This window comes from Cupressus sempervirens, chromosome 3 (genome assembly GCF_028749045.1).
Source record: "Cupressus sempervirens isolate cs-2001-9-10 chromosome 3, ASM2874904v1, whole genome shotgun sequence".
NCBI classification, from domain to species: Eukaryota; Viridiplantae; Streptophyta; class Pinopsida; order Cupressales; family Cupressaceae; genus Cupressus; species Cupressus sempervirens.
In genome coordinates, this window is record NC_143120.1 from 974138680 (window position 1) to 974162189 (window position 23510).

General features: G+C 34.3%; 1 pseudogene; it reads right to left on the reverse strand.

The window, feature by feature from the left end:
* Window positions 1–18930: 18930 nt before the first annotated feature.
* On the reverse strand, window positions 18931–22344 carry LOC149570000 (subtilisin-like protease SBT4.14; annotated as a pseudogene).
* Window positions 22345–23510: the final 1166 nt, after the last annotated feature.

A 23510-nucleotide genomic window follows, 5' to 3' on the forward strand; every position in this document is an offset into this window, starting at 1 on the left:
GGCTTAACATAGCATATTGAGGAAAAAATAAAATTAGAAATATAATTCTTCTTATTGGGACTAGACAAATCAAAATAAGACAACATTCTAGAATCTATACCATTGTTATCTTCCAAGGAAGATATTGATTTCTTGATGATTGAATTCACTATAGAAGAAGTATAAAATGCAACTTTTGACCTCTATCCAAACAAGGCCTTGGGACTAGACAAATAAAAATATGACAATATTCTAGAATCCATAGATCATTGTTAGCTTTCAAGGAAGATAATGACATTCTAATAGTTGGATTCACTATGGAAGAAGTAAAAAAAACTTTTGACCTTTGCCAAGGCCTTGGGACTAGATGGATTATTAGAAACCTTTTTCTATAATTATTGGTATTTTACTAGTAAATATGTTTTTAATTTGGTGGAAGATATCAAGAAAGAAAGGAGATTCATTAAAGACATGAAAAACATAGTGGTGGTATGATCTCAAAAAAGGAAATTTGTGAAACAATGAAAGATTATGGACCAACATCAATTTGCAACACTATCTACATAATTGCATCCAAATCCTTTGCTAGTATCTAATGAAGAAATTATTGAACAAACTTATTTTAGAGGAGAATAATAAATTTACTTTAGGATGGGACATTGGGAATAATATTATCCTAGCATTATAGACTATATATACAATCAAAATGGAACACAAGAGAGGTGTGGCCATAAAATTGACATTAGTAGAGCTGTTGTGATTTGTTTTTTGGATTTGATTATGTGAACAATTTTTTACATCAATGTTTTGGATCACACTCCATGATCCATCATCAAGATGCATGCATGCTTTCTCCTTCTCTTCTCTTGCATGCATCTTGATGATGGATCACGGAGTGTGATCCAAAATGTTGATGTAAAAAATTGTTCACACAATCAAAACTAGAAAACAAATCACAACACTGATGGATTGTGGAAATCTGATAGCTCTATTAGTAGAGCTTATGATAAGGTGTGTTGGGATTTTAACTTTTAACCTCTGTCTATACAAGGCCTTTAGAATAGATAGACTGTTAGGAAACTTTTTCTATAATTATTGGCATTTTACTAGTAAAGATGTTTTTAATTTGGTGGAAGATATCAAGAAAGAAAGGAGATTCATCAAAGACATGAAAAACACAGTGGTGGTGTTGATCTCAAAAAGGAAATTTGTGAAACAATGGAAGATTATGGACCAACATCAATTTGCAACACAATCTACATAATTGCATCTAAATCCTTTGCTAATAGATTGCAGAAATTATTGTATAAAATTATTTTAGAGGAGAATAATGAATTTACTTTAGGATGGGACATTGTGAATAGTATTATCCTAGCATTAGAGACTATACATACAATCAAAGTGGAACACAAGAGAGGTGAGGACATTGAACTTGACATTAGTAGAGCTTATGATGAGGTGTGATGGGATTTTTTTAATGTTAAATGTGCACATAGGAAATTTGATTTCCTAGAATAATGGATAGGAATTGTGAGATTTATATGAGATCTGTTTTTAGTTAACACCAACAAAAATTTACAAAGGAGAATAGCGAGGATTCTTGGATTCCAAATCGTTGCCCCCCTTCTACGTATTTGGGCGCTCCTTTATTTGTAGGGGAAAAAAAATGGATTATTGGCTAGATTTAGTAGACAAATGTCAAGTCAAAGTTGCACTGGAAAAATAAAATGCCTTTCAGATCTGGAAGAACAGTAATGATTAGAGCAATATTATTGGCTATCCCAATTTATCTGATTTCATGCTTCAAATTGACAAAAGATGATTTCCAAAATATCTAAGATAGATTGAAAAAATTATTTTGGGAAGGTTCCCAATAAAGAAAGAAAAATACTTATCAATTGGGAATAGGCATGTCTTATAAGAGAAGATGGAGGAGCTAGGTTGAAGAAGGAAGAGTTACAAAATATGACATTAGGAGCAAAATTGACATGAACACTATATAAACATCCCCACAAAGTTTAGCATAAAATAATGAGAAAGAAGTATATGGATGCAGAGAAATTTCCTAAGATACTTACCATGGGAAACTCTTCAAAAGGTTTAGTTATATAAACATTCATATATATGGCATAGTAGATGGATCACCATTAATTTCTTTGCAAGAAAACTAGGATATGGAAAAAGAAGGTAAAATCTTGGAGGGATTCAAGGAATTGGAAAAGACTTAAGAAGATTTATTTATTAATACTTGAATTGGGCGAAAGAAGCTGAAAGAAAATTTGGGGTATATCTCCACTATATTATGTTATTTGTATTAATGAAAATGAATTGAAATATGAATGGAGATTGATGGAAGTATGTGCGAGATCCTATGGATATAGTTAGGATTAAAGAGGGATACAATAAAATAATTTTATCCTAGGAAGAAGATGAGATTGTGTGGTCAACAACTAAATAAAAGTGAACACAATGTCATAGCTAAATACAAGTCAAAGGATGAATATTGGAATCAATGAGTGGTCAACAAAACTTTTGTTGCGCATATATTTTCTCTGAGAATAGGAGAATTTTTATGTAGTGCATTTCAAGGTAGAATTTTGATAGGTGATGGGTTGAAAACTATTGGTATTGTTGGTCCTATCATATGCATAATATATGCCTCTAAAATGAGGGAATAATCAACCATTTCCTATTAGGATGTCCATTTTATGTAGCATATTGAGATTGGTTAATAGAATCTATTAGTTAGAAACCTCCAAGACAAGTAAGTTTATGCGAGTTTTCATATAGATGGCCTAATCATGGTAGGTACTCATTATGGGGTGACATTTGGTTGGTAGGGCCATCATTAGTTTATTTTTTGAGTTTATAATCAATAGTAATTTGCAATCGTTATTTTATTTATGAGTTTGTAGTTTTTATTTTATGATATCCATTTTCTAAGTTTGAATTTTTTATTTTTTCACCACCGAGCTGTTGTGGCCTCACAACACATGCCCCTAGTTTCAAAATTTCTTATTAAGCATCTGGTCCAAAGCCTTGGTCATTTTGGATCCTCCCTTAGGTCTAGGTCAAAACTTGATCTTTGATTGGGAAGGGTCGACCAGTTAGACATAGATAAAAACATCAAGTTTAAGATTTTAATGTGCTTAAAGTGCGCACTTGCACACTTGTGCACATGTGCACTTCACCTTTGCTCTGGGGATGTGCACATGCACACCCTCAGAGGTGTGCATTCTCGAAGGTGTGCACCTACGAAGGTGCACACTTTGGTCCCTTGGGCACCTATATAAGACCCCCCCTCACTTGCATAATGCCATAATGAGCATGTGAACAGTTGTGCACATGCGCACATGCATATCTTGTCAAGGTGTGCATGTGCGCTAGTGTGCAATTGCACACTTTGCCATTTCTAGGGAAAAATTAGCACACTAGCACACTTGCCAAGGTGCGCTAGTGTGCAAAACTAGCTTTTGGGGGAAAAATCCACAGTCTTGTTTGTTTTGACTGGTGTTGATCCAATTTTTTGTCAGTCTGAGTCTTGTGGGGTCCTCTTTTGGGTCTTCCACCATAAGATAACTAATGTTTGCTTCTTTGTGTAGATAAAAATGCATCCTCATTATCCATAGAAAAAAAAATCCATGGTATTGCATGCGCATTTTCAAAACAGATGCCTTGGGATTTTAGATAGAAGAAGCAGGAGTTCAAATCTATGAAAATGTTGGGCTATAAATATGGCATAAATTATCAAAAAGGACAAAATAAGTACACTAGAGTGCTCTTAGACCTCATTTGAGAAAAACCTAGAAACCATTTTCAAAACTGAGAACTTTGATTTTTTGGTGAATTGAGCACCTTGCACAATTCCCTAAAGGTGCGCAAGTGCGCAATTTGGATTTTTGGATCCTGTTAGAAGGTGCACATGTGTGCATTATAATTTTGAGATATTCATAAGTTGAAGGACTCTAAAAGGTGTGCATGTGCGAAGGTGCACAACTTTACAACTTTTGAAGAGAAGAGTACATAGGTGTGCAAATAATCCTAAATCATCAAAAAGATCAAAGTACACAAGAGTTATCTAAAACCCCATTCGAGAAAAACTCAAAAACCATTTTCAAAACTAAGAACTTTGATTTTTTGGTGAATTAAGCACCTTGTACAATTCCCTGAATGTGCGCAAGTGTGCAATTTAAAGATTTGGTGAATGAATTATCTCTAAAGGTGTGCAAGTTCACATATCTAAAATATATATAGGCCCTTCAATGTCCTAAACATTACCATGGCTTCCATGTCTTTTGTAGCAGCTAAGATCACACTCAAACCCATGACTTTCAAGTTCTAGGGAATGCCCAAGAAATCACACTTCATGATTTCCGTAGGAAAGTGAGGGTAAAGTGTGAAGCTTTAGACTTATTAACTCCATAAGAAGTCACCTCTGCTATCCAAAAGTTCAAAGGGAAACATCGACACATCATTTTGGTATAAAGGGGAAGAAAACCCAGATGCTAGAAATCAAGTTTTGACACTTTGAAGATTTTTTAGATTTTTGGGTCCTGTCACCAAGGTGCACAGGTGCACTTTTCTCAAAGGTGCACTAACAATTTTCAAGAAGAAGCAGTGCACTAATAGTTAACTGCCAGTTGCTATTTTAGAGCATTCCATGCATCATAAATGTATTTTGATGGTAGTTCAACTCCTAGAAACATTCAAAGACGGCCAAGCTTCCATTTTTGGAGCTTCCAGTGACTCTTAGATCCTCTTGTAGCTTCCTTCTTCTTATCTAGTTCTTCTTTCATTATTTTAAGTCATGTAAAGGCTCATGCACCCATTAATTGATAAAAACAAGGGTTGAGACCTACTTAACACCATTTAGAGAGTCAGTTTGTATATAATTAGATTTGTTTTATTAGTTTTTTAAGCACAAGTTGCATTTTAAGAACTCTCTCTCCTAACACAAAGGGAGGAGATGATTTCTTATAAATACATGGATGCAATATGTACTCTAGGCCATTATTTTGATGCAATAATATATGCTATTGGTGCTCTCATTTTGAGTGTAGTTATTCTTTCCAGAGTGTGTTTTTTATGAATGCATGTTCATCAATAATAATGGAACCAATGGTTTTGTTGTGTTGATTTGATTGTAGAACCTTTTAGTTTTGGTGTTTTCCTTGTGTTAATGAATTCCATTGACATACCGACTTGGAGAAAAGATCACCTTATTGTTCTTGCATAGCTTCTTGTCTCACATGAGGACACTTTACGTGGCCTTGCAATTTGATGTGAAGTGAAACATATTTAAGTTATTATTGATTTCCCATCGACGATTGCATCAGTGGAATTGAGGAAGTTTTGCTCCTATTTTCATTGGCTTCCTACTCGATCTTTTCGATGATTTAACTCACAGATGTGTTGTTATCGTAGTTTATGTCAGTTAGGAATTTCCCTTTCAAGTTATTTGTTTTAATCTCTCATTATCTTATCTTTGTTATTTTCTTTGCTAACACTTGGTTAGAATAGGAATTCATATAGTTGCATTGATAAAATTGCATTCATCATAAAATAGAAAATACCCAAAAATATATCTCTTTTGTGGTTACTTTTCAAAACAACAAACAGATCAAACATATCATTCGAAATTGGTTGGAACCAAAAAAGGCCTCCTCGTGAACAAACACATTTATTTTCAATTGAGTGAATTTCAGTAGGTCGCAAGATCACTCGGAACCTTGGAGTTGATCCTAGATTAGCTTTATAAGAGAGGAGTTCAAAAGGATTCCTACTGTTCAACATCGTAGAAAATGACAACTCAACAGAAGTGGCGCTAGAAGGAGGGCCTGAAACCATTCCTCCCAAAAACCCAAGTTGTTGTTTGAAAATTCTACAATTTTTAGAAGTTTAGAAAAAATAAAAATAAAAATCCAAGTCTGTCACTATTCGCTGGTGCACTGGTGCATTTTTTGAAGGTGTACTTTTTAGAGGTGCACTTTTCTAGAATAAACACAAGTTTCTAGAATTGAATCACTTTCACAAGCCTCACAATGATAAAAGGATACCAAGGACTCCACCCATTCACATTACAAATTCCATCATCATCCACTCTACATTCTACTTCACACATTCCCATCATTATACAACATGTCTTTTTTCAATGCCTAGAGTTCACCTTTATATCTAACTGGTCCATTACATGACTTGCCCAAAAATCCTAAATTTTTTTGTCCATGATTCATCTATGGAAAATCACAAACAACATAAGATCATATTAAAATTTTGAAGGAAATCTGTAATCAAAACTAGATTCAACATATGGACGTGGTATGCCACTTTTTCCTTACACTTTGGGGGAAACAACATTCAATTGGTAGCTCAATCTACCACCGACATAAATAAGGGATTGGAACTCTTTTGAGAGAAAGTTTCTAGAACAACTCAAGATCTATATTGATCTAGTTATCCTACATCATTAGTTCATCTCAATTAAGAGAGATTCCCATGAGATTATTTCACAGTTTAATCATCGCTTCTATAGGATGTATCAAAGAGTGGAGTTTCCTTACATTATACCACAAGAGGCTATCATCCAAATCTATTTGGGAACAATGGATTCATTAACTTCTATTTTTCTAAGGAGGCTCCCACCTAGAGACATTGATAGCATTGATAAGGTTTTCAAAGAGGCTGTTACATTCACAAAGCAGACAAATACCCATGGTGGAGGGAACTTTGTGTCTTCCTTCACTTTGAACAATACAGTTACTGTTGCTCCAATGCCAACAATTACATACTCAGGCTATGAGCCCCAAAAGACTATATTCTTTGAGCAAAAGACTTCTCCACCTGCTAAACTCGAGAACAATATGGCTAGTGAGGTTAAGGCCATGAAGGAGATGATGTCTCTTTTATCCAGTGAACTCATCAAAATAAAATTGAATTCCTCAAGAAACCAAGGAAATCATCCAAGACAACTTGCTGCCCAAAACAACTATTATCAAAATTAGAGTAGAAATTTTGGCCTTTACAGTAACATCAACAATGAGAATAATGGTATTACAGGTATGAGTCCAAGTGAAAATGGATATGTGCACAATGATGTTTAGAATCAGCCTCCCCAAATCATAGAGGACTAACCTTTGTAGTTTAGTGCAATGCTGTTTGAATCATGTGATAAATCTATAGGAGGACAAAATGATGAAGATGATCAAGAGGAGTTTGTGTTCCCATTCAATGAAGAGGAAAAGCATGCACCCTTTGGGATACATGTTTATTGCAGCAATAATATGAACACACAAAGTTTGAAAAGTAGAGAAGAGTCTCTAATGGATGATGTCTCTCTATGGTTACATCCCACTCCTCTAGACATGCAGGTATGTAATACTCCAATTCATTATGAGGCTCCAACCAACATTACCCTGATAGTTAAGAAGAGATTACATGTAAAGGATGAGGTTTTGAAAGGTTTTATGGATAACATTACAAGAAATTTGAAGTGTCTTGGAGAAGGTCAGAATCCAAACACCCTTTTGATTCCTAACTATTGTTGCCTCCATCAAAGGATTCATTTAGAGTTGGAGTGTGCTAGTTGCCAAGATGCAGTATCTAATGTGTTAGTGTAGACAGATTGGCTTGTTGAAATTATTGGAAGTAATGCAATTGTTTCAAGTTTTGAAGTTGCAATAAGTGTAGCTATCCCAAGAAATTTTGAGGACGCGAGAAATGTTGAAGTTCCAAAACTCCATGGAGTTAAAAAATTCTCAAAGTTGCAAAAAATGATGGAAATATAGAAGATCCAGATTGGTGAGATTTTTGAATCAAGAAGTTGATATTGATTCCCCATTGAATAATGATAAGGTACCTCCCTCAAAAAAAGATATGTCATTAGAAGAGATGGATAGAGTGCTTAATTTGGTCTCAATCTTGACTGAGGAAATATCTATTTGTGGGTATTCTACACATATATTAGACCATGCAATAACTGAGTCATGTAGAATCCATCCATTTGGGTTCCATTCAGAAGGAAGTTGTCTTGATTTCTTGTTATCTTGGGAGATCACAATGGAGGGCAAGTGTGATTTTGAACAGGTTTCTTTGGGACATGAGGGAGGAAACACCTTGATTAATGACATTAATGATTCCTATAATTCGAAAGGAAGGCTTATGATTGACTTTTCTAGTCCCAAGGAACCTAAAGGTGACAATTCATGGTTTAAGGCTAACGATGGTAATAATAAGGACCATAAAAACAATGTTCTATCTTTTGGGTCTTGTTCTGATAGCTATATTACATCATCGATGCTAGCATTTCCATTTGCACATGGAGTTGTGTACCATGAGATAAAACCACAAAAAGGAGAAATTACAATGTGTGAGTGTAGCCCTATGGTGGGGGACTCAGTAGATTAGGTGATATCTTTCTATTATCCCTCTCAATTTGATGATTTTCAATTTGAATATGATGCTAAAGGTAAGAGAACTTGTTTGTGGATTAATCATGGATATAGAGAGTTACCACAACTTTTGATTTTATGTGATTTGTACCCAAAATTTGAACCAAGATTGTCCAAATTTTATTTTTCTAAGTACAAGGACAAGTCGACATTTTTTAGAACTATATGGGGTGGTTTATTAGTATTGCACATAATGAGAAATCTATTGATAACCACTCCAAATTCTTATTATTCAAGGTTTTCTATATATAAGTTTTTATTTTTTCAGTCTTTTTAGTTAGGTGTTAGCTTTCTATGAGTTGAGTCTTTTTGTTTGGGTTTCATATATTTTTGCTTCTTTTTCTTTTTTAGTCTTTGAGTATGGGAGTCACTATGTTTTTTGGGGTTGTTCCCAACATGTAGTCCACCCCAACTAGTCTTGACTTTAGGGAATAGGTATTTCTTTGTCAATGCATTTAAATGATTTTGTTTCTTGTACCAACTGAAAATAGGTGTTGCTTGTAGTTGTAGAGGACTTCTAGTCTTAAAATCATAATCATAGATTGATAGCTCTTGACAATTTATGAATTTAAGAATCAACTATCTAGGTGATTTTGAATCTAGGTTGACAGTAGCAAGGGATGATTCAAAACTTTCTGGTTCAAACAAAGGGTCTCTTCAAAGAACTGCTAAGATCACTATTTTTCATGAGAGTTTCCTAAAAGTTCATCAAAAGAGGAATGCAAGAGTTATCAATTGAAGTACATATCTAGAAAATAACACCAATACCTTGACCACATAGTCTAAGTGTGGTCAGGGTAGAAAAGAAAGAAAACAAGAATCGCAAAGGTGTTACATCTAAATATTCTAGATGATTGTAAAATGTAATCAAATATATAGGGATATGCACTCCAAAATGGCTATCCTATTCTATGGAAATGCTCTGAGGAGGGATCACGTGAAAACATGTGAGCTCTGCGAAGCAAGCTAAAGAAGATTACCAAAGATTCAAAATGAAAAGAATTGATAACTTGCCAAGAGCCCTCATAACAGACTCTCTCATCTAGTTAGATAGTAATTGACAAATAAGTTTATGAGGATTCCTGATGAATGGACTGGTTGAGCTAAACAATTTCTCCAAGTTGCTAGATACTCATGATAGACTACACATCAAGATGTTAAAGGAAATTGATACACCAAAAACACACTGAGAGCTAGAAAATTTGAGATTCTAAGGTTTTGACTTCTAAAGGACTTGAAAATTGCTTGAAATATTTGAATCCAATTGTCACTTGAAACATGTAAGAAGAATGCTTGTTGATGAAGAAATGCCTTTGTCATTTCTTCAATTTTTTTGGGTCTATTTGTTGTGGCCTCACAATGCACACCCCATTTTGAGTCACAAAATGGGGACCCCCTAGTTACAAAATTCCCTATGAGGCATCTAGACTGAAGCCTCGATCATTTTGGGTTCCTCCCCTAGGTCTAGGTCAAACCCTAGTCTCTAATTGGGAAGGGTCAACCAGTTAGATACAGATAAAAAGATCAAGTTTAAGACTTTAATGTGCTTAAAGTGCACACATGCACAAATGCACATGTACGCTAAGTGCATGCACTTCACCCCCACTTTGAGGATGCATAAATGCGTATCCTCAGAGGTGCACACCCTCGAAGGTGCACACTCTAGTCCCCTAGGTGCCTATATAAGACCCCCCCTCACTTGCATAATGCCATAATGTGCATGTGTGCAGTTGTGCACATGCACACCATACTTACCTTGTCAAGGTACGCATGTGTGCTAGTGCACAAAACTAGTTTTTGTGGGGAAAAGTCCACTATCTTGTTTGTTTTGAATGGTGTTGACCCAAGTTTTTGTTAGTCTGAGTCTTGTGGAGTCCTCTTTTGGGTCTTCCAACATAAGATAACTTATGTTTGCTTCTCTGTGCAGATAAAAAGACATCCTCATTATCCATTGCAAAAAACAAATCCATGGTATTGCATGCACATTTTCAAAATAGGTGCCTTGGGATTTAAGATAAACAGAAGCAAAAGGAATTCAAATATATGAAAATTTTGGGCTATAAAGAGGGTATAAATCATCATAAAAGGAAAAACAAGTACACTAGAGTGTTCCCAGACCTCATTTAAGAAAAACCCATAAACTATTTTCAAAACTGAGAACTTTAATTTTTTGGTGAATTGAGCACCTTGCACGATTCCCTGAAGGTGTGTAGGTGCGCATGTGCATAAGAAAATGCGAATCTCTCCTTCTAATTACTTATTGATGACAACTCCTTCATATCTCCCTCTTTGACAACAATGCCAAAAATACTTCAACATCTTCAATTAACTTTGTCTCATACATCTTCAACATGTAGATATTGTTAGGATTAACCATAGACATAAATGAAAATTACATGCAAATATAACCAATATTAGAAAATAATAAATCGCACAGAAGAGAACACAAAACACCAAGATTTAATGTAGTTCACCCAATCCCCAGGCTACGTCCACCAAACATTGAGTCCAATATTATTACTATCCAGTGATTACAACCTGACTACAATCCATAATCCCTTATAACTCAATACCACCGCAAGAAGCAATTATCACATCACTCCTTATTCAAATCCCTAACCCTAAGCCTTTTTTATATAATATTTTTTCTACTTTAGGGTTATAATAAATTACAACATGTCGATTAGGGCTATAATAAATTACAACATGTCAGTCCAAAATTACCAATAAAATAGACCCAATGTTTTTTGGGGGGGCGATGCCCTGAACCCCAAAAAATTATAAAAAGTGTATAGTACATTCTTGATCAGTCACTACATATCAACATATATCTCTTGGTCGGTTCTCTGAACTAGGTTCTTCTTTTGTCATCTTGCTTATGATCGATTCAACATCTTGTGCTTCTCTCTTCACAACTTTATGCAAGTCCTAAAGTGTACCTTCTGCATCAATTTGTAAGATATTATGATCAAAAAATTTGATGCAAAGCTCCATCTTAGCTTTTAAAGTAGCCTCAGTTAGGGGAATCACCCCCAATTTTCTTCTTAGAAATTCATGTGCATCCTTAGGTAAGGCTTTTGTGAATATATCAACTATCTGTTCTTTTTTATTTACATACTCCAATCTCACTTCTGTCTTGTACCAACTCTCTCAAGTAATCATACTTGATAGCAATATGCTTGGTCTTAGTGTGCATCACAAGATTTTTAGATATGTTCATAGAACTTGTGTTATTATAGAATATGATAATAGGTTCAATGATATCTTCCACCATTCCTTTCAATAATTGTTTGGTCCACACTATATTAGAATAATTAACCGGTACTGCTACATATTCGGCTTCAACTATAGATTGGGAGATGCAATTTTGCTTCTTGCTTGTCCATGAAACTAGTCTCTTTCCTAGAAAGAAAGCTCCACCACCTGTACTCTTTCTGTCATCAACATTTCTAGCTCAATTTGCATCAATATACACTTTCAGTTCAAACTTGTCATTCTTCTTATAATACACTTTGTAATCCTCTATTCCTTTTAGATATCTCAGTACTATTTTTATAGCCATCATGTGATTCTCTTTAGGATTTGTAGAAAATATAGCAATAATACCAACTGCTAGTGTAATATTTGGTCTTCAATGAACAACATATTGTAACTTCCCAATCATTGATCTATATAAGGTTTAGTTTACATCAATAGAACCATCATTCTTTGAAATTTTATGTCCAATAGCCATGGGTGTTCCAACTAGTCTTGAGTCTTCCACACCAAAAGTTTTTAGTGGCTCCTTGATATATTTTGATTGAGTAATATAGACACTTTTCTTCATTTGATACACTTGCAAGACAATAAATAATTTGATTTCTCCAAACATAGACATCTCAAAATCTTGCCTCATTTGATCTACAAATGACTTACACAATGCATCCTTTCCTTCAAATATGATATCATCAATAAATATCTTAGCTAATAGTATCCCTTTTTTAGATTCAGTCTTCAAATATTGATTTCCATTATCATTTGTCCTTGCAAAATCAATCTTCACCAAGTATGTGTGCAACCTTCCATATCATGCTCTAGGGGCTTGTTTTAATATATATAGTTCTTTGTGCAACTTACATACCATATCACTTTCTTTTGGGTCAAAAAAACCTCTAGGTTGTTCAATATAGACTTCCTCTTCCACAATTCCATAAAAAAATGCAAACTTGGCATCCATCTGGTACACTTTGAATCTTTTGTAAGAAAAATATGCAAGTAGAGTTCTCACTCCTAATCTTGCAACATGAGAAAATGTCTCCCCATAGTCAATACCTTCTTCTTGTGCATATCCCTTATAAACTAGTCTTGCTTTATTTCTTGCAACTTTCACCTTTTTCATTCAACTTGTTTCTGAATACCCACTTTATACCAATAACATTCTTGTCTTTTGGTCTAGGTACTAGTGACCAGGTTTTGTTCTTCTCTATTTTCTCAATCTCTTCATTAATTTCTTGAATCTAGTGTTCATTATCCAAAGCATCCTTCACCAATTTAGGCTCAAATTCACATAGTAGGCATGTAACACTCCTCATTATTTTTCTTCTCATAACTCTAGAATCTTTGTCTCCAATAATTTGATCATGTGCATGATGTCTTCTTACATATTTTGATAACGTATGCTCTTTTCTTCTTTCTTTTTCTTCAAGTTCATCTTGTAGATTAGCTTTGGGTAGCACTTCTCATATCTCAACTTGTTCTTCTACTTGTTCAACATTCACTTGTTGATGCTCAGCAAGCTCTCCTTGATGCTAGAAACACTATGGTGTAACTCAACGTGTACTAGTTTTTTATGCTTGATAGATTTCTTCTCAGGTTTAGGTAAGGTGATGGACTCACCTTCATCAATATATGTGAAACTTTTGTAACCTTCAAGTTATTTCTTACATTCAACTTCATTCTTTTCTCCATGTTCATCAAATTTCACATTTGCACTTTCCACAACTTTGTTAGTGTTAAAATTCAAACACTTATATGCTTTTCTCTTAGTGGAATTACCTAAGAATATGCTTTCATTTTTTGCATTAAGTTTTCCATATCTATTTTCATTCAATGTATAATGTATTTTCTTATAAAAATTTGAAATATTTCCCATTAGGTGCATATCCATACCATAACTCAAAAGCCATGATACTTGTACCTTTATTAACTTGTACTCCATTCAAGGTATACAAAACTATACTTACAGCTTCTCCCCAGTACTTAGGTGTAACATTCTTCTCCATCATTAATGTCCTAGCATAGTCCATGATTGATCTATTCCTCCTTTAAACTATACCATTATGAGGAGGGGTCCTTGGTGCAAACATCCATCTCTTGATTCCTCTATCATTGCAGAATGTGTTGAATTCTCCATATATGAATTCACCTCCGCTATTAGATCTCAGACACTTCAAGATTTATCTATTTTTATTTTCAACTCTAGCTTAATACCACTTGAACATTTAAAATGCATCAGATTTTTCTTTAAACAATATCATAGTCATCATTCTAGAGTAGTCATCAATAAATAGAATAACTTGTGTTTGTCACCATAGTAGCTTTGGACTCCAATAGGTCCACAAAGGTCAATACATGAACCAACTCTAAAATAACATCAGAAGTATAGGTCTTGCTCTTGAAACTAGACTTTGTCATTTTTTTCAATTGACATTGTTTACACATCACATTATCAAGTTTCTTCAATCTTGGTAATCCTCTTTCTTTCTTTCTTTCTTCATCTTGATAATTCTCACCAAATTGTCAAAGTTCACACGACATAGCCTCTTATGCCACAACCATATATCATCACATTGTGCAAACAAGCATGTCTCATCAGAAAGGTCTAGATAGAACAAGTTACCTCTAGTTTGGTCTACACTTCCCATCGATTCACCAGAACCATTGTAGATCTTAGCCTTCTTGTGTTGAAATTCAACTTTGTAGCCTAAACTGTTCAATTGCACCACACTCAACAAATTGTAGTTAAGTATTTCAACCCAATAAGCATTATCACATATGATCTTATCAATCATTTTTATTGACCATTCACCTTTCACAAGACATGGTGCATCATTATTAGACTTATCACTACCTCCTTTATAATTTTCTAAGGTTTCAAACTTACTTTTATCACTAGTCATGTCATGTGAGCAACCACTATCAATTATCCATCTATCACTCACCTTTACTCACATATGAAATAAGTGTAGTTTTCTCATCTTCATTAGAATCATCTTTCACAACAACATAAATAACTTCTTCATCATTACTATCCGAATCACTATCAATCTCTTCCCTAACAATGTAACAAGACTTGTTACCTTTGCCTTTGTAGTCTTCATATCTTTTGTTGTCTTTTTCATCTCTTCTTCCTTTGAGCTTGTTGTCTCTCCTTTCATCCATGTCATCCTTGTCAGGACATCTTGTAGCAATATGACCAACTTTATTGCATGAAAAATAGAATACATGAAGTTTACCTTTGTATTTTTCTTTCCGTCTTGGTGGTCTCCTAGGCATTAATGCTTCAAGATTCTCAAGATTATCATCAGAAGATTCACTCTTACTATCTGCATACTATCCTTTCTTCTTCTTAGACTTATGCAAAACTTGTTGTGACTTGAAAGTAGTTTCAATAGCAGGGGCAGTTGAATTATTAAAATTTGACAATTCAAAAGTAGTGACTCTACCAAAAAGACCATCCAACGTTAGATCCTTACTAGGAGTACATCTCAGTTCTTATATTGTAGACACTCTAAGAGCATAAATAAGAAGTAAGGTTCTCAACACCTTGCTGATTACAGTTGCAATAGTGATCTTACATCAACTTCTCTAATAGCACTCACAACTTATTTGATTCTCCCAACATATTGAGAAATGTTCTCATCTTCCACCATTTTTATGTCTTCAATTTTTCATCTCAATCTTTTTGATTTGGCTCTTAGTACATTCTTATCTCCTTTATGGATCTTTGCTAACTTTTCCCACATCTTCTTTATAGTATTGTAGTACTTTAAGTCATCAAATTTTGAATAACTTAGGGCAGATGCAATCTCCAACATTGCATGATTGTGTTATTGCTTCTTCTTTATCTACTGGCCTATCATAGTTGTAAATACATCTGCATATTCATTTTCCAAGCATAATAATACTAAATCTTCAATTCTAGTAATGTGTAGCTTCATCAAATTTTTCCATTCAAGGAAGTTCTCCTTGTTCAACTTAGGTATCTCCTTCCTGTACATCTTGATCTTTAGCTTCAAGTACCTTCAAACTTTTCTCTACAAGCACTACAACTCTGATACTAATTGTTAGAATGATTTAGAATACGTGAGAGGGGGGTGAATCAATTATCCTTAGGTCTAGATGTACCAATTTAACTTTTGAACTCTTCAAACAACTTAGATTTAATCATTAAGTAGCTCAGTCTCTATAGCAACTTATGAATAACATAAACTTGTAGTCCACTATCCCAATAGTAACTAAATTGTAGAATGCAAAACATTAAATAGTAAAACATCTCAAACAACATTCAAACAAGTAAGACACCAAGATTTAATGTGGAAATCCAATTTGGAAAAAATCACTAGCAACATGTCACCAATTTTTCACTCTTCTGAACTGAGCTATGTTAGGAGACAAGTCTATTAAAGGTTATAATACATATCGTTAGGTGTTACCCTGTTAAAGGATTTAATCACCCTGTTAGGAGTGACCTTGTTAGAGGACTTGGGAATATTCTATTAGAATTTCACCTTGATTAAAGGATTTACAAATCACTGTTAGGTCAACCTTGATTAAAGGATTTTAACTGATACAATAGTTAGAAAATCACAATAGGTTGATATGATAAATACAACTCACTTTGCAAATATAGAGGACTATGTAGCTCATCTGCTAACTCAGTGACTGGACTCCATTCATGTCTCAATCACTACCTCTAATCTTCTTGGAACTCCTTCAAGAAATCACTCTTCACCTTAGCTCTTCTCCTTCTTTATAACCTTTTGCTCAAGTTTTTCAGTCAACAAAATTAGCAACTACTAACCTCTCGTAGGTTAATCCTTTTTCCTCCTTAAATAGGTAGCTTTGATCTTTTGTTGCTTAAACAACACCGTTGATCTTGGGTTTAGGTTAGATTCATCGAGTCCTTCCATCATTTTGTTTCCTCCTTCTCCTTCTAGAAACTTCTCTTCAAATCCATGCTTAGAAACACTCAATTACGATTTCTCTTGCATTAAATAATCCAGCTCATCAATCCTTATCTTCAACATGCTTTACATATCTCAAGAATTCAATTATGTTGGACAGGAATCTGAATTCCTTCACAAAATTAAAAATGTTGACACTCGGCCAAAATTGCATTCCTCAGCCTCGATCATCACTAGATAATTTGGTCAATACTAACTATTTTTCTTGGCTTACATTGACTTCGCTTGGTCTGACTTTTCTAATACTTTGTCTTTACTAGTGCTTGGTCAATACTATATTTGCTCGACTTCTACTGTTCATTTGGTCGACACTAGCATAACTCAACTTCAACTATAAGTTCCTTAATCTTTTTCTTTGAAGCTCGGTTTAGCCTATGCATTTGGTCCTTCATTGATCATCTCTTCTAGGCTTAAACTCAACCATCTTCTTCACTTAGTGTTATGATTAAACAACACATTATCTTGTCAAAGTTCAACTGATCAAGTGCCCATTGTAATTCTACATAACTCAACCTTTCCACTAGGTCTTCTTTTTATCTCTTCTTTTCAAATCCTCTTCATCAATCATCTTGATATGACACTCTACTCAGGTAGCAACTGTCTCACCAATAAAGTTTGACATCAATGACAACATAACAATTGTTCCAATTGTAGTTTCCAATAGTACATTAAGATTTAGAAAGAAAGGTCATCAATCAATGTGAAACCATATTTTTCTTGTTGAAGGAAGGATGTGAAAATGGACTAGGAAATAATTGTGAACTAACTCTAAATTATGAGAGTCTCTCTATGTCTTTTGTTTGTAAAACATATATATTTGTCATTTTTTATTCATTTAATTAAAATCAATAATTAAAATAGTTGAGGAGGTCTACAAAAAGATATAAACAAAAGAGATAAAGCCAAGTTTTATTATCTTCTCCCCCCTGACAACTATAGAATCACTATGTGCCTTGCTAATAACAATTGAATTGGGATTGAACTTAGCTCGTTTGATCAAAGCAGTCTGCGTGAAATGATAACCTAATAGAATATTAGTTAATTGTGATGTAACAAAAAGAACATGTTGAAATTTTTATACCCCACTTTAGTAGACTCTCTCTAATACACTTCAATAGGAGGGTTATCAACTATGAAAATATTTAGATAAGTACATGAATCCAAAAATGTGAAGTCATCTTGAGATGAATTTATTTAGTGCAAATCACCTAAATCAATAAACTAATTAGATAGATAAATATTTAACCACTCAAAAATAAATTGATATTATAAAAATTTGTGATTCAATAATATAAAACTCTAATAACAAATGTACATCATAAATTTGTGTCCTACTTGCTCTTGAAAAAATTGACACTACCCAACCCAACCTCTAAAATAGAATACCATCTAAACTATTACTAAAACAAGAATGAAATCTAGCCTAGCACGTAGTATGTATTTCATATTAAGATGACTTATAAGATATCAATCAAAGAGATCCTTTTTCTCCGTCCATGCACCATACTATAATTCCCCCCCCCCCCCCCCCCCCCCCTCCTCTTTACACTCTTGGTGAAGTAATCTTGAGAGATGAATCTATGTAATACAGATTACCCAAATCAATAAACTAAATAGACAATAAATATTCAACTACTCAAAAATAAATTATTTTTATAAAAACTAGTAATTCAGGAACAGAAAACTGTAATAACAAATATAAGATCCTAAATTCATGTGTTCTAATTGCACTTAAAAAATTGGACACCATCCAACCTGAACTCTGAAATAAAATACCATCTTTACAGATACTAAAACTTACCCCGTCACCTAGTATATATTTCATATAAAGATAACTTACAATATATTGACCAAATATATATTTTTATGTCTTTCAACAGGCACCATTATGGTGCACGTTTCTATCCATCCATGCACCATACTATGTTTTTTCTCCCTCTTTCCTCTTCACGCTCTTCCATAATATTGTGTGGCAGTGCCCATTACCATGTCTAACACAATCCCTCTCTATTCTAGGCCCCCTGAACTCTCTTTATTAATTGAAGGGTATAAATTATCTGAAGAGCACTACAATAAATCTATTCAAAATAAAACATCTTTTTTCATATAGCACAAATTTCCAACAATTTTGCATTGGTAAAATTCATTACAAGAAAACCAAAAGGGAAACCATAACCATGGATAATGGAAAAAAAATTAGATGGGGATCTAGAGAAACAATTGTAAAAGCAATACTGAGATGAATAAGTAAACATAGATGCAATGTTTATCTTACCAGATCATGCTAGATATACAAGAATGGGACTTCGGACGCTGTAATTGCCATAGCTCCAAGTCAATGAAGCTGACACTACAAGATTATCATTTTGTACACCTTCACTTTCAATTTTCACATTGTATGACTTCTCTTGGTTAGAGGATGTGAAAGTGAGTGTATCTGGTTCTACTGTCACATTCACTCCAATGGGTGCCTCTATATTGGCTTGGTAAGTAGAGTTTGCTGGTCCTACATTTTTAACTGTTCTTGGAAATTGAGCAAATATGGGCTCGCTTGCATTGCTGATAATCATCATGGAAGGATAGTTAAGTTCCCGTACTCCATTTTCAGATAAATTTGAAGAGCAACTGGTAAATTCTCCTGTCAGCAAACGTAGAGATGTTTCATTGTACCCTTGACTACATAACATGTTGATATAAGAATTTGCATCGATGTCATACACAAGCCCCGGATTGATGGCCTTGAGGGGATTAATCTGCCCTGCACCATATCCTAATTCTGCAACTTCATTGCCCTCTAATGTTGCATTTAATGTTGATGCTACATAAAAAATGGAATTGTTAGGATACATAAGAAATAATAAATTAATTGTTAGGATAGTTATTGGGTAGTAGACCACCTGTGGTCATTAGAGCAGATTTGATAGCAGCAGGAGACCAGTCTGGATGAAATGATTTGACATATGCAGTTGCTCCTGTTGCATGAGGGCATGCCATTGATGTTCCAGAGACTATGTTGAAATCAACTTGTCTTTTGTCCAAAGGATTCATGCTCATTGGTGCTGCTTTTGACCAAGCTGCTATAATGTCTACACCTGGTGCAATGATGTCAGGCTATCAAGGAAATATGACATTAGTGGATCAGTCTACTAATTAATTAAGATAAACTTTTCAATTTGAATCAGACATTTTTCATACCTTTAGAAGATCTGGTGTGATTCCGTTGGGGCCTTTTGATGAGAATGAAGCTACTATAGGTGCAGGTAAATCATTGCTAGCCACACTTTTTGGAATACTTGCAGTAGGAGACCTGATGAATTGTAAAAGAATGAAAAGCAAGCTGCCTAGATTAAAGTTCTCTTTCTTTTAGTGTTTTTATTTTGTTACTAAGCCATTCAAAGAGTTTTTGATTTTAATGAATATATTTTGAGTAGATGTAAATTAACAGAAGTAATCATTTATGCATTTACCATGTGGAATTGATATAAGATTTGATAATTTCTCCCTATTCGGATGAGATAACTGTGGCAGGGACCATGAACGAGAAATCTGTATCATTCATTGGATCATACATTATTATGGCACCTGCCCCTCCAGAGACATAAACTCCACCATCTGGCAGATCATAAGGGCTTGCTAAGTAGCAAAGCACTATTTTCCCTTCAACTAATCTCCGATCCAGTGAATATAACCCGCAGCCACTGATCAAATTCACAATCGTACAAACAGAGAGATTTGAGTACAACATGATGACCAAATTCAATTTAAATAAGTAAATCTTAATAAATTGCATTTGATGTTGTTATGTATTTCACCTTGAGTCATCAGAAGAAAATCCACCAGAGACATTGGCAACGTCTCCTCCATAGACTAGAGGATACGAAGGCTGCTCCATTGTGAATGTGTTTATAACATGCCCCTGTTTCACCATCAAAATAAGCACATCACAACTTTGATCAATCAATATCAATATCAGTGGTAAGCAATTGTACTTGATTTACCTCTAAAGACATTCCATTTCCCAGAGTCAATGGTGCTTTGAAATGGCGATCAATGGTGCTTGCAGCCACTGTCAGAGACCAGGGTGAAAAGTTGCAAACAGATCCAGTTGCTCCATCATTACAAGCACCATTCGATGTCAAGACACCTCTCTTCATTGCATGGAATGCTCCTATTGCAATGGGGTCTTTGAAGTAGTCAAGTGGGGGAAAGATGCCTTGATTTGAAATGCCAATCGAAACAGAGATGACATGTACACCATCATAGATTGCATCATCAAATGCGGCAAGTATGTCTGCAAAACTGCAAGACTCTGCCCAACAGACTTTGTATATAGCAATCCTTGCACCAGGTGATCCTCCACGCACATCTCCTTGGGCTAATCCAAAGAGGCTGGCATTTCTCACAAGGCTTCCAGCAGCTGTGGAGACAGTGTGTGTTCCATGCCCACTTGAATCTCTTGGAGAGATGAACTCACCAGCCTCTGGTGGAGATCCCAAGCCTTTTGAATAAAACTTTGCACCTATTATTTTCCTGGTTAACAAGTAAACATGTAAATTGTTAAAATAAATGTCTTCTGCATAGGATTTCTTGTTGGAACTATGAATTTTCCACATGCATAAGATCAGATCAGTTGTAGTTTGAATTAGAGTTTTAGTTCTTTGCATGACCAAAAAAACATGTGACTCTACTTGTTTTCTACAAGAGAAATATGATAATATCTCCCACTGCTTGTTTTGCTAGAGCTAAATCAAGAGTTCTAGAAATATATTGAAGTAGTTGATCATTATATAAATTGATCCTTGATCAGACCATCAAAATTTTAAATAAATAAAATAAATTTTCTGTTTTAGAACAATTTATATACAATGTTGTTCTAACTCCTTCATGTCGCAAGAGGAAGAGGATTCAAATTGGAAAGTAGAACAAGTGAATGGTCAAGAAGAGGGATTAGATTTCATTTACTTATTGCACGTTTTGAAGTCAGATGTAGTTTGGCAAGCTCCCCTCCATTTCGAGGGAATGGGACCCAATCCAGCATCATTGAAACTTTCTGATTCTGGCCACACCCCTGCATAAAGATTTTTTTTTTTCAGAGTTCATATGGTAAACATGTGAAGCCATTTTAGTGACACCAATGAAGCTTCTATTGTTTTTTATGTATACCTGTATCTAGAACTCCAACAATTACATCACTTTGATAGTCCAAATGATTGGTTTGCTGAGAGAGCGGTAAACCCACAAAATCCCATGACCTGCTTGTCAAGAGTTGAGCATTTTTGCTTTGAAACACCGAAACTACACCATCCGTATCTGCAATTCACAAACAAGATTATCAACCCATTCTTTGAAAATAGTTGATAAATAAGAATTTTGTGGTAAGTAGCTATTTTATGGGCAATCTAATTACTTGAGAGGTGTTGGGCATGAGAAGGAGAGAGCCAAGCAGCGAATCCATTAAAGCTCTTCCAATAACTATGAACCAAAGAGTCCTCTGCTGCCTTATGGCTTAACAAAGCATATTGAAAACAATAAAAATTAGTCAAATAGATATTCTCGATAACTATAGAGTAGACATAGAAGGAGGAGTAATAATGTAAAAACCTTCCAAGTAGAGAGTGAAGCAGTAAAAGGTGAGACGCAGTTGCTGATGATTGGGAATAATCTTGTACATCTGAGGGTGTAACATCACCCATGTACACTACGTAGAGCTGCTGAATATATATTAGTCAGTAAAAACTATTTTGAGAGATAAACTAAACAAATTTTAGTCAGTAAAACATTATCCAGAGGTAATGATATGTGAAACGGAAGGGGAATAAGATGATACCTTTTCATTTGAGCGTTGAGAAGCAGCAGTGGAGATGAGAAGGATAAGAAGGAAAATGGAGGGAAACAAAAGATGTGTTGTGCCTGCCATTTTAGAGATTAGTAATGTTTTGATTTGACTCTCTCAAAACGCAATGAAACGGCCATCTATTATAAACATGGATTTGTAATAAATTAAGCAAACATGACGAGAAGTACAGAGTGAAGTATAGAAGAAACAAAATACGAGTATGAACAAATTAAATAGTTGTTGGATGAAGAACGTTAGCTCTGATGTGAATATTTTTTTTTGTATCTGCAGTCTTCTCTTTATGACAAGTTTTGAGAAGCCGTCGAGGCCAAAGTGGTCAATGGAATAGGAAGCCGGTTGTATTTACACCCTCATTTCTCACATTCCTAGGGATGTCCGAATTTTGATGTTTTTTCCAAGGGAAACTTACATAGTTATATTAAAAGTTTTAAGAAATTCTAATTAAAAAAATTAAAATAGTAATGGTTGTTATTAGAGTTTGAAGGTCAAAGAGGTTACTTAATGTGTATTTTTAAAATTCGTAAAAATGATCATAATAATCAAAATAAAATGATTGTCGAGAAGTTTAATAAACTAAATTGTTCGTAAAGAAATTAGTAAAAGGATCATAATAATCAAACAAAATCATTGTGAATGAGCTTAATAAACTAAACTATATATAAAGATTTTTAATATATAAAATTTCAATTGTGATAAATATAAAGGACCATCTATCAATACAATCTACAACAATTCACAATTTAAGAATATGAGAAAATAGATGCAATCAAAGTTTCACAAAAAGTGAAAACCAACCTTAGATAAAAACCAACTTTCATGACAAACTTATATGAACATTTATTAGTGTTTTATTTTGTATTCATTATTATGTCATTTTTTTTATTCTTTATAGTGAAGGATTATTTCTAATCTATGAATTTAGACTCTACAAATTAAAATTTATATAACTGCTATTTTGAGAATAAATATTTGAATTAGGGAGAGTGATGGGAGAGGCCCAAG